Source organism: Dasypus novemcinctus, chromosome 30, assembly GCF_030445035.2.
Source record: "Dasypus novemcinctus isolate mDasNov1 chromosome 30, mDasNov1.1.hap2, whole genome shotgun sequence".
In the NCBI taxonomy this organism is placed as follows: Eukaryota; Metazoa; Chordata; class Mammalia; order Cingulata; family Dasypodidae; genus Dasypus; species Dasypus novemcinctus.
In genome coordinates this window covers 21,551,766-21,567,795 of record NC_080702.1, presented here as the reverse complement: position 1 = coordinate 21,567,795, position 16,030 = coordinate 21,551,766, and positions in this window count along the sequence as shown.

Sequence of the window (16,030 nt, the reverse complement as noted above, 5' to 3'; positions counted from 1 at the left end):
CTTCTTCCCTCTCCCCACCCTCAGCAACTACCATGGCTACTTTCTCCATATCAACGCTACAATTTCTTCCATTACTAGTCAAAATAGTTCTACAGTAGAATACCAGTAAGTCCACTCTAATTCACATTTTATTCCTTCATTCTGTGGACCCTGGGATGGTGATGTCCCTTCCACCTATAAATCAAGACAGGGCTTAGGTTCCACAAGGAGGTTGGATGCAATTCTCCTGCTTGTGGTTTTAGGTACTCTTGCTTCCCTATTGTGGTGGTTGACCATCTTCACTTCCCTCTTAGCTGACCTAGGTAAAACCAATGAACTGGAGAGTAGGAGTTGGAACTCTGCTGGGGCTCAAGGTTTAGGTAACATTTGGGCAGTCCAGAGATTCAAGTCTCCTGAGTATACACTAACCCCAGCACCAAACACAGCTTCAGTAAAAGTGACAGAAGAGGCATGTGCAGCAAGGTCACATATGAGTCCAACTCCATCACACTAAGGAACTCAAATTGCAAAGCAGGGCCCACTGACAAGGCACTGAACTCCAGAGCCATCTGCCATGACTGTAGAACCTGTATGCCTCCATAGCCTTAAGGAGCACCACTCCTTGGGATTGTGTCATTTTTAGCTGTCTCTGGGATCCTGCTGAGGTGTAAGCACGAACCCTCTGATGATCTCCTGACAATTTTTGAAGACTCAGCCATATAAACTCGTTTGTCTTTACCATTTCCCCCTTTTATTCAAAGTCTTTTTCTAGTTGCACAACCAGTTAGTACTTGTTAGTAATCCATCAGTGCCAGGTAGGCTCATCCCCAGGAGTCATGCCCCATTCTGGGGGAAGGTAATGCATTTACATGCTCAGTTTGACTTAGAAAGTGGCCACATTTGAGCAACATGGAGGCTCTCAGGAGGTAATTCTTAGGCACCCTGCAACTCTAGGCCTAGTTCAAATTGCAGGCATGCAGGCTCATAAGCATAGTCATCAGTATCAACGTCTCATCATTGGACCATCATTCTTCACCAATTTTTGCCCTTGTACTTGGGGTATTGCTGCTGTTCTACTGGGGAATGTGACAGAGCTCCCCCAACTAGGATCTCCTTACTCCCTCAGGTGTCACTGATAACTGTAACTACTATGAAACTACCCAATGAACATCTGAACATTTTTATATACCCTATATTAATGCTCTGGAGAACTTCCTCCCAGGCATGTGTCCACCTTCAATAACACCCCCACCAGTGTTCCTCACCTGCCATAGTTGAACTCCTCAGTGGTTCAAAACTCCTCTAAAAAACAAAGCCTAATATACTGCCAAATCCAATTTTTAGTTAAATGATAGGTTTAAAGAATAGAAATAGAATACATACTAATTTAAAAAAACTAAAGTAGAGTAAAAAATTAATGGGGGGTATTAAAAAGTTAAAAAATATCATAAAACTTTGTTTTTGACATTTTGCCTTCCATCATCATAACAGGTGTTGCCCTGTATGTACAGTGGCAAAATAATTTCTTTCCTTCCTTCCTCAGTGTATATATACTTTTTTAAATTTTTAATTTTGTCTTCAAAAGAGTTTTAGATCACAGTAAAGTCTCTCTTCAGCCGCCTATGCTGGGCAGAGTGCTGAAGGCTCTCCATGGGGAGAGCTTCCCAATGAACTTTCTGCCGGCAATCAGTCTCTGGGTCCAGTGAGTACCCCTTTTTCTCCAACATTTGGTGCTGAAACCTGGGACTGGGGTCACAGTGAGACTGGTTGATTGGTGAGGAATCTCCCCTCTGCTGTGGCTGAATGCCCATCCAAAACCAGATATTGAATCTCAGTTGGGTTACTTAAGTATTTCTCCACTGGAGGATACTGCTCCCTCTCTCTCTCCTTTTCCACTGTCCAGGACAACCCATGGGAAAAAAACTAGCACTAGGTCAGTTACCTCACTGTGTCTGAGGGCCATGGAAGGTGGAAGACCCACATTCTCATGGGAAGAAACCCCTTGGCTCCAGAGACTTCTGGTTCCAAGCATGGTTTCCTGTTTCCTTGGAGGTATCTGACTGATGAGTGATGCCTTCTCACTCAGAATCTTTCCTGTCCTTGAGATCTTTAGTCTCACCCCACCCACTTAAAATGGGGAATTCAAGTTCAGCCACCCGAAAAACTATGCCTCTGGGCTGTCTATCTCTTTCATAAACTTAAAATTCTGCAGCCAGAAGGAGACATCAGACCTTAAAAGATCATTTTCTATTCAACCTCTGGGGGGCTGCATACAAATTGGACAATGAAAGTCAATGACCAAAAAACAGCACTTCCAATTTCCAAGTTCTCCAAGACTTAGAGAACTTCAGCCAATTCAAGGGCAGCTGTCTAGAGATTCCTTATATTCAGGCATTCCTTTTCGTTCCTTCCCTCCCTCTGCCAATCCTGTTCTTCTTTTACACCAGAAAACTCCTCAGAAATCTTCCTTCTCAAACTTTCAACCCCTAAATCTTCTGAACACTCTGACTTTGATTCCTCAGGTCGTGCCCACCCCATACCTCTTCCATATAATCCTCTCATATTATCTCTGAATTCACCCTCCCCCCATTCTTATATATAAACAAAGAGTTAGGAATGTTACAGGTTCCTCCCACTAGGTTTGCAATAACTAGCAAGCTGGGACTCAGTTTCCACTGACATGCATTGAGGAAAGAAAAGTACCCCTCCCCCATAAGCCTATGTATCTGAAAGCATGGCACGTCCCCAGAGGTTAAAAAAGAAACCACATGGAAAGCACAGTAGAGGGAGACAGAGACCTTCACTCCTTCCAGATCAAAGTGCCACCTGCTCCTCCAGCATTCTGAAAAAACGTAACCCCCTAACCCACTACCCACTAGTCATACAAGGGAAATTTTTCATCTATAGGGCTTCCTATTGGCCCCTGCACCTTACTTGGGCCCTCGAGCCCCTCCCACCAATTATCATTTCCCCACCTAGGTATGTACCGTATAAATTTAAATCTACCCTTTCCAAAAGTGGCCAAAGTCTCTCTTCAGACACCTACCATGCTGGCAGAGTGGGCTGAAGCCTATTCTTCAGACCCCCTCCAGTGAAAGAGCTTTGAAATAAACTTCCTGCCTGCAATCAGTCTCTGTGTTCCAGTGAGAGCCCCTTTTCTCCAACAGCCATAATGTATGGTGACTCAAAAAGCTCCAAATGAATGGCATTAGACATGAACCTAGAAATTATGGAGATTTCTCACTGTAGATTACTTTCATAACTCTACCAGATGCTATGTCATCAAGAATATTACATTCAAAATCTGTAAAGACTCATGTTTCAATTTAGATGATAATGGGAAGATATGATGTAAGTGCATTAAATAAGTATTCATTTTCTATTGCACAATTTGGATAATTTCAAAAATCAAAACAGTAATCAATTCTTGATTCTTATCGCTGAGGAATGGAAAAAGTTATCACTTGTTAAGTAAAAATCTGGTAGAACAGCCTTTACATCACATATCATGTGAATACCAGGTAACTTTCCAGAAAAAAGTGTCAAGAATATGAAATTTAATTTTCCTCAAACAAGTATTAGCTTCCATTGCCATTCTTTTTCTGCTTCAGAACTTAACAAAGAGGATAAATTTCTTACTTTCTAAACAGCAAATCATTAACACGTCTCTTAAGTTCTTCCTAACAAGACAGGACATTGGTCTTTGCAGTACAGTGAGCCCCAAAATTCATACATTTTCATAGTAGATTATGGATACAAAGTTAGTCGAATTCAGTTTCAAAGTGTAAAGTGATAAAAGGACTTAAAGTTTCTCTTACAGGGTGGTGGTTTTACATACATATATTAAAATAGTCAATCTCTGATAAGAAGCAGTATAAAAGGAAGATCTAAGTTCAGAGCAAAAAGGGAATGTCATTGCACAACTGCAGATATTAAATTCATAGGAAATTACTTCTTTTCATCAGAACACTCTGAAAATTCTTAAGAATTTTCTCCTAGAAAATGCACATGATTTTAATCCATTTTTCATTAAATATTATTATGGCAATATTTATGTTATTAGTTAATAAAGATTCAACACAAATTGAACTTAAAATTTACCAACCATTACACCTGTAAATTTTGTAGGGAAATAATGCCAACCACTATTATTATCACATTATTCTCTAACAATACCTAACTAGGCACAAAAACAGGGACAGAAAATATAGAGTGCAGATGACTTAAATTCAGAATGGTAGAATAATTCTCTCTCCCAGGATTGAGAAGTCTTATTCTTTTTGCTTACAATGCTCCTTTCTCCAGGGTATTCTACTTCCAGAATAGGTCAGGACAAAGCTTCAACAGACTTTTATCATTTGTTTGATCTATGGGGAAATTATACTTTTAATTATTTCAAAATGCATCAAACTTTCTTCTAACAGTGCTGGTGGGGGCAGGGGTTTGGCATATGCCATTAATTTCTGTTGGATCTTTGGTAAACAGAAAAAATAGGAATTGCCATTGCTGAACACTGTAATAAACAAAATTAGTATTTTAGATCTAAACCACTAAATCTAAACCACATCTCTCTTCTCTTCTATTGTTATGGCTAATAAGCACAGCAAGAGAAAATTAATATTCAAAATCCAAATGACTACTAAAGCTCACTCAATGTATTTTTAGAAGACTTCACCATAATTTTGCAAATCCATGAGTTTGAATCAACTGGCAGATATGATTAGGTATCCAATATTTTTATTCATTCAAGTTAATGTCTTAGGGCTAAAGAATTGCAGGATGATTACAAAAATGTATAGCAAACTCCAGTTTTAAAAAGTTGAATGGAATAATTAAAAGGATGATTTCAAGAACATGAGACAGACCAGAAGCAGCAGAGGGTCAGTAAAGCAGGGCAAGGGGGCCCGGGGTTTGAACCACAGACCTCCCATGTGGTAGACAGATGCCCTAACCACCTGGCCAAGTCTGCCACCTGATAGCTTTACTTTCAATTACTTTATTATTTTTCCACTATACTTTAAAAAAAATAAATTTCCAACATAATAGTCAAATTCTGAGCAAAAACTGGCTTTAAAGCACCAGTAGGCTGTGTCCCCACATAGGGGAGCCACACATGCAAGGAGTACGCCCCATAAAGTGCAGCCTGCCCAGGAATGGAGCACACAAGGAGAGCGAACAAAAGATGATGCAACAAAACGAAACACAGATTCCCGTGCCACTGACAACAAAAGAATGGACAGAGAAGATACAGCAAATAGACTCAGAGAACAGACAACTGGGGTGGGGGGGTAGGAGACAGAAATAAATAAATAAATCTTAAAAAAAAAAAAAACCAGTCAATACCTATATCAGAATACCTAAACATAAAGCCAAAATAAATGTGGCCCAAAAGGGTACCTCTTGAAACCATTTACTTGGTCACAAGCTGATACTCTTGGGATCCCCTTTTGCTTTTAACCATTATAAATGGCACTTAGAATCATCTACTTACTATCTTTTGAAATAAAGAAAACCTAAATTTGATTACAAATGTTGAAAGCTACTAAAGGTAACAACCCATTCAAGACTAGATATTTGTATTACAAACAATTATTGTGTTCTGTAGCAAATATTCAATTAATCTTGACCTATTTTAAAGTACTACTGCTAAAATTTACCACTATACACTCTCTATATGAATATTTCCATAGAGCTTTAAAAACATGGATAGTTCTACTATGGTTTCTAGCATACAGAAATGATTTTTGCAGTACTTTGGGTCGGTGTTAGATCAGTGCACATTCCTTCAGGGAAGCCTCTTGAACTGACAAAGGATGAGTGACTGACAAGAGTAACAAATGCTTTTTGTGGTCTTGGACTGACACGTCATTTAAAGCAAAACCTAAGCTAATTAATGTCATCCATATCTACTAGAGGTGTCAGAGGAATATGCCAGACTCCTTGCAGAATATAGCTTGAGTATGGCTAAAATTATATCATGGATAAGGAAATGCATCCCTTTATGGAAAAATATATATTTATAGTGAACATATTTTTTATGTTGGAGAAAAACCTGTTTATATGTACAATTATCTATGCCTTATATTTTCCCTTGAAAAAAATTTTTAAGAATCAAACTATTCCTCAAAATTTCAATTTTAATATGCTATCATCTTAACCCTAAAAAAATAGGACTAATATACCAAAATGTTATTTGGACATTATTATCATTATCATTAATGCACTTATCACACTACATGGAAATTTTGGACACAAATTCTCACTACAATGTTAGATTCTTAATAACTTTATATATTAATTATGTTCATTTCCCTAGGACATAGCTTCGTATATATTGGGCACCAATTTTTTTAACTGAATAGTTAACTTCCAATAAGGCCATAAAAAATATGCTTGGTATTTTTGTCAATTAATTCAATAAATACAAAAAACAATCATTAATATTGACAATTAAAACCCTCATTCATGGGAAACAGATATGACTCAACCAGTTGGACTCCCCTCTACATACAGGAGCTCCAGGGTCCGATGCCCAGGGCCCCCTGGTGAGGGCAACCTGGTCCACATGAAGAGCTGGCCCACACAGTGCTGGCACATGTGGGAATGCCACTCCATGCAGGAATGCCCCCTGTGTGGGAATGCCATCCTGTGTGGGAAAGCTGCCCCGCACAGGATTGCTGGCCAATGTGTAGAGCTGGTGAAGCAAGATGACACAAGAGACACAGAGGAAAGAAAATAAGATGTAGCAGAACAGGGTGTTGAGGTGTCACAAAAGAGTAATCACCTCTCTCTCCCCTACTCTGGAAGTTCCCAGAAACAGTTCCTGGCCACCTACTGAAAATACAAGCAGGCACAGAAGAACACACTGCTAATGGATGCAGACAGCAGACAATGGAGGGATAGGGGGGAGGGAGAAATAAATAAATCTTTAAAAAAACTTCTCATTCATTAAATCAGATGTGCTGGTGAAGAACTTGTCAATGTCTTCTACTCATTTTTATTTGATTATTTCTTTATCAACAAATCATTGTTTATATGTAAATATATACAATTTTTTCTCACATGTAATATGTGTATATTCTAATTTATATGTAAATATATCTATAAATGACACTATGAAAATATACATACATGATGTGTATAAATATGCATATATATGTAATATACATGATATAATAATGTAAATATAAGTATATAATTTTTCTAACTAGAGTTCAATATAAGTAGTTTCCATTAAATTATTTTCAAATACTTTTTCAAACACTTTAGATTTCTCATTTAACAAAATTTATAACTGCACTGAGTCAAATAACGCTATCAGACATCCTAAACTAATAATTTTCCTTTCTGAAAAGGGCACAGCCAATATCAGCATTAATGGATTCATACATAAAGATTATCTACTTATTTTGTGCATAATTTCTGAGTTCACTGTATATGAGCTTGTTTATTAAGTAAAAAATATCTCAGAGCAAACAGGCGGGGGGGGGAACCTACTTTATCAGTATTGTCCTGACAATTCAGTTTGGGCAACAGTATTTTCTAAATGTACTCTATTAAAGACTGGATATGTAATTACCTCCAGTTCATAGTCTAGACATTAATGCTTTCATAATATTTAAGACTCCTTGTAACATACTTGAAGCTTTAAGTAAGCAAGGCTAAATCTTGAAAATCTTGACCATAAAAATAGCAAAGAATGCAATAAAAGCTGCAGTAAAAGAACTTCAGCCTACAAACCTTCAAGTTGAAGTTAAATGAGATTTCTTTGAAATGCAGATCATTTGAACTAGATTAGTGAATTTTAGCTCCTGTAAACATCATAACAACATCATGTAAATACAATTGTTCATTGGCCTTATCTTTTTTCAAAGATTAAATTTTTCTCTCCCCTTCCCTGCTTCCCCCAATTGTCCACTCTCTGTGTCCATTCGCTGTGTGTTCTTCTGTGTCTGTTTGTATTCTTGCCAGGAGCACTGGGATTTGTGTCTCTTTATGTTGCATCATCTTGGCTGCATGAGCTCTCCATGTGTGCAGTGCCACTCCTGGGCAGGCTGCACTTTTCTTGCACTGGGCAACTCTCCTTATGGGGTGCACTCCTTGCCTGTGGGGCACCCCTATGTGGGGTTCACCCCTGTGTTGCACAGCACTCCTTGCATGCATCAGCACTGCGTGTGGGCCAGCTCACCACACTGGTCAGGAGGTCCTGGGTTTGGACCCTGGACCTCCATGTGGTAGGCAGATATGCTATGTGTTGAGCCAAACCCAATTCCCTATTGGCCTTATATTTATGTTTCCATCTGCTGCCTTTTTATTGATTTTCTTTGATTTACCCTGCAGATCTCATAAGGCTCATCAAGGAGGGCTAACACCACAATGGCTTCTTAGCTTTACATCAAGGTATTTAAAACTGAGGACAGGAAAGGACTATCATCGAAAACTTATCTTAAATGAACTTCCACATTGGAGAAGATTTGATATTTAACACTGCTGTGAAAAGAAAGAGTTACAAATCAGAATGGCCTATGAAAGAAAATGCCTAAAATCTTAAGAGATTAGCACCTCTGAGAATTAATATCCCAATAAAAATGATGCCTGATACATTCAAGTTTATCTACCAACCTTTGTAAATATACTGTACTGTGTCACAGCAGGGAAATCATTTGACAAGGTTAAAAGGTCAGGAAAGAATTTTTAAAACTTCCCCAAAAGCTAAAAAATATTTTTACTCCTGCTCCAAGTATACCCTTGTCAGAATAGACATATTTCAACATAATTAACACAATTAGCAGATTCATAAAATTACTTTCTATGTAAAGGCATTTTGCACTATTTTTTTAAAAGCAAAATTAGGAACAATTCACAGTAAACTAATGGAAACTAAAAAGACAGCATGTAATATTTGTTCATCAATTCTAGTATTTCTCTTTTCTTCCCCAAAGCAATCTATGGTGACAGAGTAAAATCTTCAGTTATTTTGAAAATCCTATGTTGCCATTTTTATTATATGCCACTGTCCTTTTTAAGAATACAGTAAATAAGGGGAATTTTTTCTCATATCTTCTCTTTCCCTTATTTGTGTTTTCCCATTTTTATTTCTAATACACCAAAGTTGAGCAAGCAATGACTCACTAACTTAACTGTGAAAATTTCCGGCAAACTATACTTGTGTTACTATTTGACAGTTTATATCCCATATGCAGTAAGGTCTATAAACCAATGATACCGTTTCATTTTTACCAAAAAAAAAAGCATTTCACTTATTTTTGTTGTTCTATAACAAGGGAAGATCCCACAGGCGTGTTCTGTTGTGTGAATCAATCAGCTCCAAACCACAGAAGACACACTGTCAACTCTAGTGTCTGGAAATCCTGATGCAGGCTCAGGATGATGAAAACTGAGGTATGTGATGTTGGGGGCCCACATGGCATTTGGTAGCTTCTGGGCATGTCAAACTTCACAACTACCCTACAGCCAATGACAGAAATCACCTTACCTTTTCTTGCCTCCAAACTTATTTTTCCTCTCTATCCTCCCTCTGAATTATGGACAGTCTTCCAGAAACAAAGCCCAAAACAGAAGCAACCTCCCATGACTACAGAACAGAAATCAGTTGTCTTTTTGCTGACTTTTATTTCATATAGGTGATATTGCACACTTATTTAGAATCCAAGAGACTGTTACCTCTCCTTAGTTTAATGATACGAGAAAACAACAGATTTGCATATGCAAAAGCAGGTGCTGTATCAGGTTTGACTACTCTTTACCTAAAGCATGTAAAAGAAGTTCATCTGCAACAGCTGTTCTCAAAGGAACTGAACTATGATGGGCAAACCTCTACCATCTACAAAAGCATGTATACAAAATGACAATCTGAATTAAAAATTGATTAACAGAGATTCCCTCATCTTTAGCCATATGTTGAAATCCAAAAATTGTGTTCATAGTAGGATATTTTACCTATGAACTCTAAATAGGGATGCTGACATGCTATAATAATATGCATTCAATTGATCATTTTAGGACAATGCTTTTCACTATTCTGACATAAAATAAGATACACAACACTGACTTTCAATTGTAGCATTATATAATAGAGAAAAATTTTTACAGGTTTAATATTCTAATTGGAGGGAATAATAATCAAAATAACTACTTTGTAGGTTTTTTACTTAACTTTTTATATTCAGGCTGTATTTTTAGATTTTGAAGGTAATGGAGTTGTATGCAATAGTTTCTTAATCTCTCTTACCTTGAGCTTCAATTTACATAGGTACATTTTTCTACTGCGATTAAAATTTTGTTTTAGGATAAAAAGTTATTTTTCCCTTCTATCCTAAAGAATCTAGTATGACTACTCACTGAGAAAAAAAAAAAAAAAAAACATGTTCATAAGTTAAGTCTGCAGAAGGTAACTCCATATGTCCTGTATTAGTCAGGGTTCACTAGGGAAACAGAATCAACAAGAGATATTTGACAATAGCATGTGATTTTATGAGTCTCTCATATAACCTTGAGGATGCACAAGTCCAGGTTCCACAGGCAGGCTGCAACCAGGAGCTCTGATGAAAGTCCAGTGCAGTTCCTTGACAAGTTATGGGAGACAATGGCTTTCCATAGAAGAGCTGGAAATTCTCACTCAATGCTGGAATCACTTCCCCTTTTAAGACATTCAAGTGATTGCATAAAGCATCACTCATTGCTGATGGCAATCTCCCTGATTGATGTAATTGTAATCAGTTATCTATGACTTACCACTGCAGTAAAGTCAATGGTGTCTAAAGTCCATAAATGCCCTTGAATTACAGTTAGCCCAGTGTTTGCTTGACCAAACAACTGGGCACTATTACCTGGCCAAGTTGACACATTTACCTAACAATCACCGTCCACCCCTTGTCATCTTGACAACCATACACATTACCTTAAACCATACTTAGTCTCTAAGAAAAAACAATAACGAACATGCATTTATATATATATATATACATTTCTGTATATATATATACATACATTTATGTATATATATATACATTTCTGCCTAACAATGTTCACCTCTCCTGCATACAACTGAAAACTCATTAATTCCATACAGAATAGCATGCAAAATCCTGGGTAATATTCACTCAAACTTGACATCTTCAAATTTTATGACACAAAATGGATACAACTTGTTACATGATAAGGGAAAAGTTTGGGGAAGATGACAAAGAAATTCGCTTTGTGTACACACACAATCATCATCATAATGAAAAAAGGAAGGAAGATTCTTGACCATTACAACCCTCGTTTCTGTAACTGGTCACTTGGCCGAAGTTCATATTTATCACTACCTTCTTCTACTACTCATTCCATGTTTCCATTACATCAGCAAGCAGTTCATTTGGCCATGGTTCTTTGCCTGATGGGGGTGACCCAAACTTTCATTCCTGATGATTCTGGGTGATTATTAGTTTTGCTTGAATTGGGTTGTTGCAATTTCCCATTGACTTTAATCATAGGACAGGGCAGTACTAGGAGATGCCCAAGAGGATCTCCCGTATTCAGGGAAACTCATCCTTACCCCCCATATATATATGCAGTCTTATTTCCCCTTGAGAGTAAGGATCAATCACCCCAGCCAGTATAGTAATTCCCTTCCTTGACTGTTGATTCAGAGGGAAGAGGAGCACAAAGTGCCGAGGTGGCAGTCTTAACTTCCAGTTCAATGAAATCATTGTGTGTTCCCTGGTGAGAGCACTCCTCGTTTTGGGACTGAAACCTGCAAATCAGCAGAGTTTAAGGTTGCAGGGACAGGAAGCAAAAATTTTCCTAGTGGTACACCAGGGGTAATAGTGAGTGGTGACACTCCCATTTCCGTCCCTTGATTCCTGGACCCATGGATCCTGGTAATGGGAGAAAGAACACCATAAGGAGGACACTGATTTAGAGCATACACAGCCTCCTGGAGAACACTGCCCCAATCCTGCAAGGTACTGCCCCCTTGTTGGTGCCATGACTAAGTCTTCAAAAGACCATTCCAGGAGTTAAAAATGCTTTTTGACCTGGATCAAGGGAGAAATGGAAAGGACAAATGAGTTTATATGGCTATGAGTCTTGAAAAAGAGTGGGGAGGTTATCAGAGGAGTTGCCTTATGCACACCTCAGCAGAGTCCCAAAGAAAGATAAAGTAGATACAACCCTGGTATTGGTTCTTCTGAGGGCTACAGAGACCCACAGGTTCTATGGACATGGCAGATGGAGTTCACTGCCATGTCAGATGGCCCTTCTTTGGAGTTTGTGTTTCTGTGTGATGCAGCTGGACTCAGATGTGATCTTTGTTCACAAGCCTCTCCTGTTAATTTTACCAGAACTGTAGTTGGTGCTGGGGTTGAATGCATACCCAGGGGACCTGAATCTCTGAACAGACCATGTGATAGCCAGGCCCTGAGCCTCAACAGACTTCAGCTCCTACACTCTAGTTTATTGGACTTACTCCACTCAGCTAACATGGAGTTGAAGAACGTCAACCATCACACCATGGAGCCAAGAGTGCCTACAACTGAAATCAGGAGGATTGCATCCAGTATCCATGTGGAACCTAAGCCCCCTCTTGATATAGATGTGGAGTGGACACAACCATTCCAAGGTCCACAGGATGGAGGAATAGAATATGGATTAGAGTGGATTTACTGATATTCTATTCATGAACTATTGTGATTAGTAATTGAAGAAAATGTGGCATTGGTGTGGAGAAAGTGGCCATGGTGGCTGCTGGGGGTGGGGAATGGGAGGAAGAGATGAGATGTGGAGGCGTTTTCAGGACTTGGAGTTGTCCTAGGTGATGCTGCAGGGAGAGTTACTGCACATTGTATGTCCTCCCATGGCCCACTGGATGGAACATGGGAGAGTGTGGGCTATGATGTGGACCATTGACCATGGGGTGCAGCGGTGCTCAGAGATATATTCACCAAATGCAATGAATGTCTCATGATGATGGAGGAGATTGTTGCTATGGGGGGAGGAGTGGTGTGAGGGGTTGGGACCGCATATTTTTTGAATGTAGTATTAGAAAAATAAATAAAGACCCCCCCCCCCCCAAAAAGGCCATTCCACCATTCTATCAATCCACCTGCTTCAGGGTGATGGGGAAAATGGTAAGACCAGTGAATTCCATGAGCATGTGCCCATTTCCACACATCATTTGCTGTGAAACAGGTTCCTTCTTTGGAAGCACTGCTGTGAGGAATGCCATGGCGGTAGATAAGACATTTGTTGAGTCCACTGATGGTAGTTTTGGAAGAAGTATTCTGCGCATGAAATGCAAACCCATATCCAGAGTATGCATCTATTCTAGTTAAAATAAATCCCTGCCCCTTCCAAGGTGAAAGTGGTCCAATGTAGTCCACCTGCCACAAGGTAGCAGGCTGGTCACCTCAAGGAATAGTGTCATACTGGGGTCTGAGTTTGGGCCTCTGCTGCTGGCAGACTGGGCAGTCAGCATTGGCTGTAGCCAAGTCAGCCTTGGAAGGGGAAAGTCCATGCTTCTGAGCTCATGCATAACATCCATCCCTCCCTCCACAGCCACTTTTTCAAGAGCCCATTGGGCAATGACAGGAGTGACTGGGAAAAGAGTATGAGCATTAGCCACAGAGCAGGTCATTTTATCCACATGATTATTTAAATCTTTCTTCACTGAATTCACCCTCTGGTGAGCATTCACATGGGACACAAACATTTTCATGTTTTTTGCCCACTCAAAAAGGTCTATCCACATACCTCTTCCCCAAGACCTCTTTGTCACCAATTTTCCAATCATGATCCTTCCAAGTCCCTGACTATCCAGGCAAACCACTGGCAACAGCCCATGGCCATTTCTTCTTTGAAGCAAAATGAACAAACAGGTGCACTGCTTCAAGCTCTGCCCCACTGGGAGGATTAGCCCTCAGCACTGTCCTTCAGGGATGTTCCAGAAAGGGGCTGCAGTAGTCCACTTTTGGGTGGTACCTGCATATCATGCAAAACCATCTGTAAACCTGGTCCAAGTTTTCTCTCTTCCTCAGTCAACTGATTTTAAGGGATGTCTTGGGAAAGAGAAGGCAACATGGCCAGGGGCAGGGTCCATGGGTATTTGGGCTACCTCCTCATATAACTTATTTTGGCCTTCAGGACCCACCTGAGTCCTGTCTTGTATATACCACCTCCAGTTTATTACGGAGTGCTGCTGTGCACTCCCAACTATATAGTTTGGTGGGTCATACAATACACAGCTCATGATAGGCAACTCAGGTCTTGCAGTAACTTGATGGCTCATGGTTAAGCATTCGGTCTCTACTAAGGCCCAGTAGCAGTCCAAAAGCTGTTTCTCAAAAGGGGGGAAGTTATCTGCAGAGGATGGCTGGGCTTTGATCTAAAATCCCAAGGGTCTGCGTTGTGATTCTCCTACAGGCGCCTGCCAAAGATTCCAGACAGAATCTCTATTTGCCACTGAAACTTCCAGCACCACTGGATCTGCAGATCATATGGCCCAAGTGGTAGTGCAGCTTGCACAGCAGCCTGCACCTGATGCAGAGCCACTTCTTATTCCGATCCCCAATCAAAACTAGCAGCTTTTCTGTCACCCAGTAAATGGTCCAGAGTAGCACACCCAAATGAGGAATGTATTGGCTCCAAAATCCAAACACACCAATGTTGTTCTGCCTCTTTTTTGGTCTTAGGATGAGCCAGATGCAACAGCTTATCCTTCACTTTAGAAGGGATGTTTCAATATGCCCCACAGCACTGGCCACCTAGAAATTTCACTAAGGTGAAAGGACCCTGTATTTTAGTTGGATTTATCTCCCATCCACTCTGATGCAAATGCCTTACTAAGTCTAGAGTCTTTGCTACTACTTGCTCACTAGGTCCTATCAACATGATATCATCAATATAATGGACCAGTGTGATGTCTTCTGGGAAGGAGAGGTGATCTAGATCCCTGTGGACAATTGTATGACATAAGGCTGGAGAGCTGATATACCCTTGAGGCAGGACAGTAAAGGTATACTGTTGGCATGGCTAGCTGAAAGCAGACTGTTTCTGGTGCTTCTTACTAATTGCAATTCAGAAAAAAGCATTCACCAAATCAACAGCTGCATATCAGAGACCAAGCAATGATACCACATCTGGGACAGCAGCTGCAATTGAAGTCACCTCCTGGTTAAGTTTAGTATAATCTACTGTCATTCTCCAAGATCTGTCTGTTTTCTGTACAGGACAAACAGGAGAGTTGAAAGGGGATGTGATGTAAATCACGATCCCTGCATCCTTCAAATCCTTGATGGTGGCACTAATTTCTGCAGTCCCTCCAGGAATCCATATTGCTTTTGGTTGACTATTTTGCTAGGTCGGGGCAGTTCTACTGGCTTCCACTTGGCCTTTCCATCCATAATAGCCCTTACTCCAGAGGTCAGGGGTCTCATGTGGAGATTCTGCCAGTTGCTGCATATGTCTATTCCAACTATGTATTCTGGAACTGGGGAAATAACAAAATGGGTTCAGGGATCCACTGGACCAACTCTGAAATGGACCTGAGCTAAAACTCCATTTATCACTTCCCCAAGAAGACCTACCTTCTCCTCATTCAAGGTGCTCTGTGTCTGTAAGCCATTCCAAGTCTGGAAATTGATTAAGGGGCTGTGATTCTCTGTGTCTTCAATTCAAGAAAGGGTTTTGTTCACTTGACCTAGAACTCTTCTCTTTACACAGATCCAGAAGAAATTTAGTAGACTGCCCATCTACTTCACTGCTAGGTACCCCATGAGGTATTGGCCAATGCCATAACTCTACATGACACAGATTATTTTGAATTCTTTTTTGAATCTGTGTTTCAAGGTATGTAGCTGCACCCACCTTGACGTAGGTGATTAACTAGAGATACTTGACTTTTACAAGATCTACATTCAATCATCCCCATAATGTTAAGGATTCTAATTCCATCACAGCCCTCCCTACATTAATATCTGGACTACAGAGAAAAGCAAGCACAGAGCTCTTCAGGGAAGATGGAGTTAGCCTTACAATTTTATTCCTCACA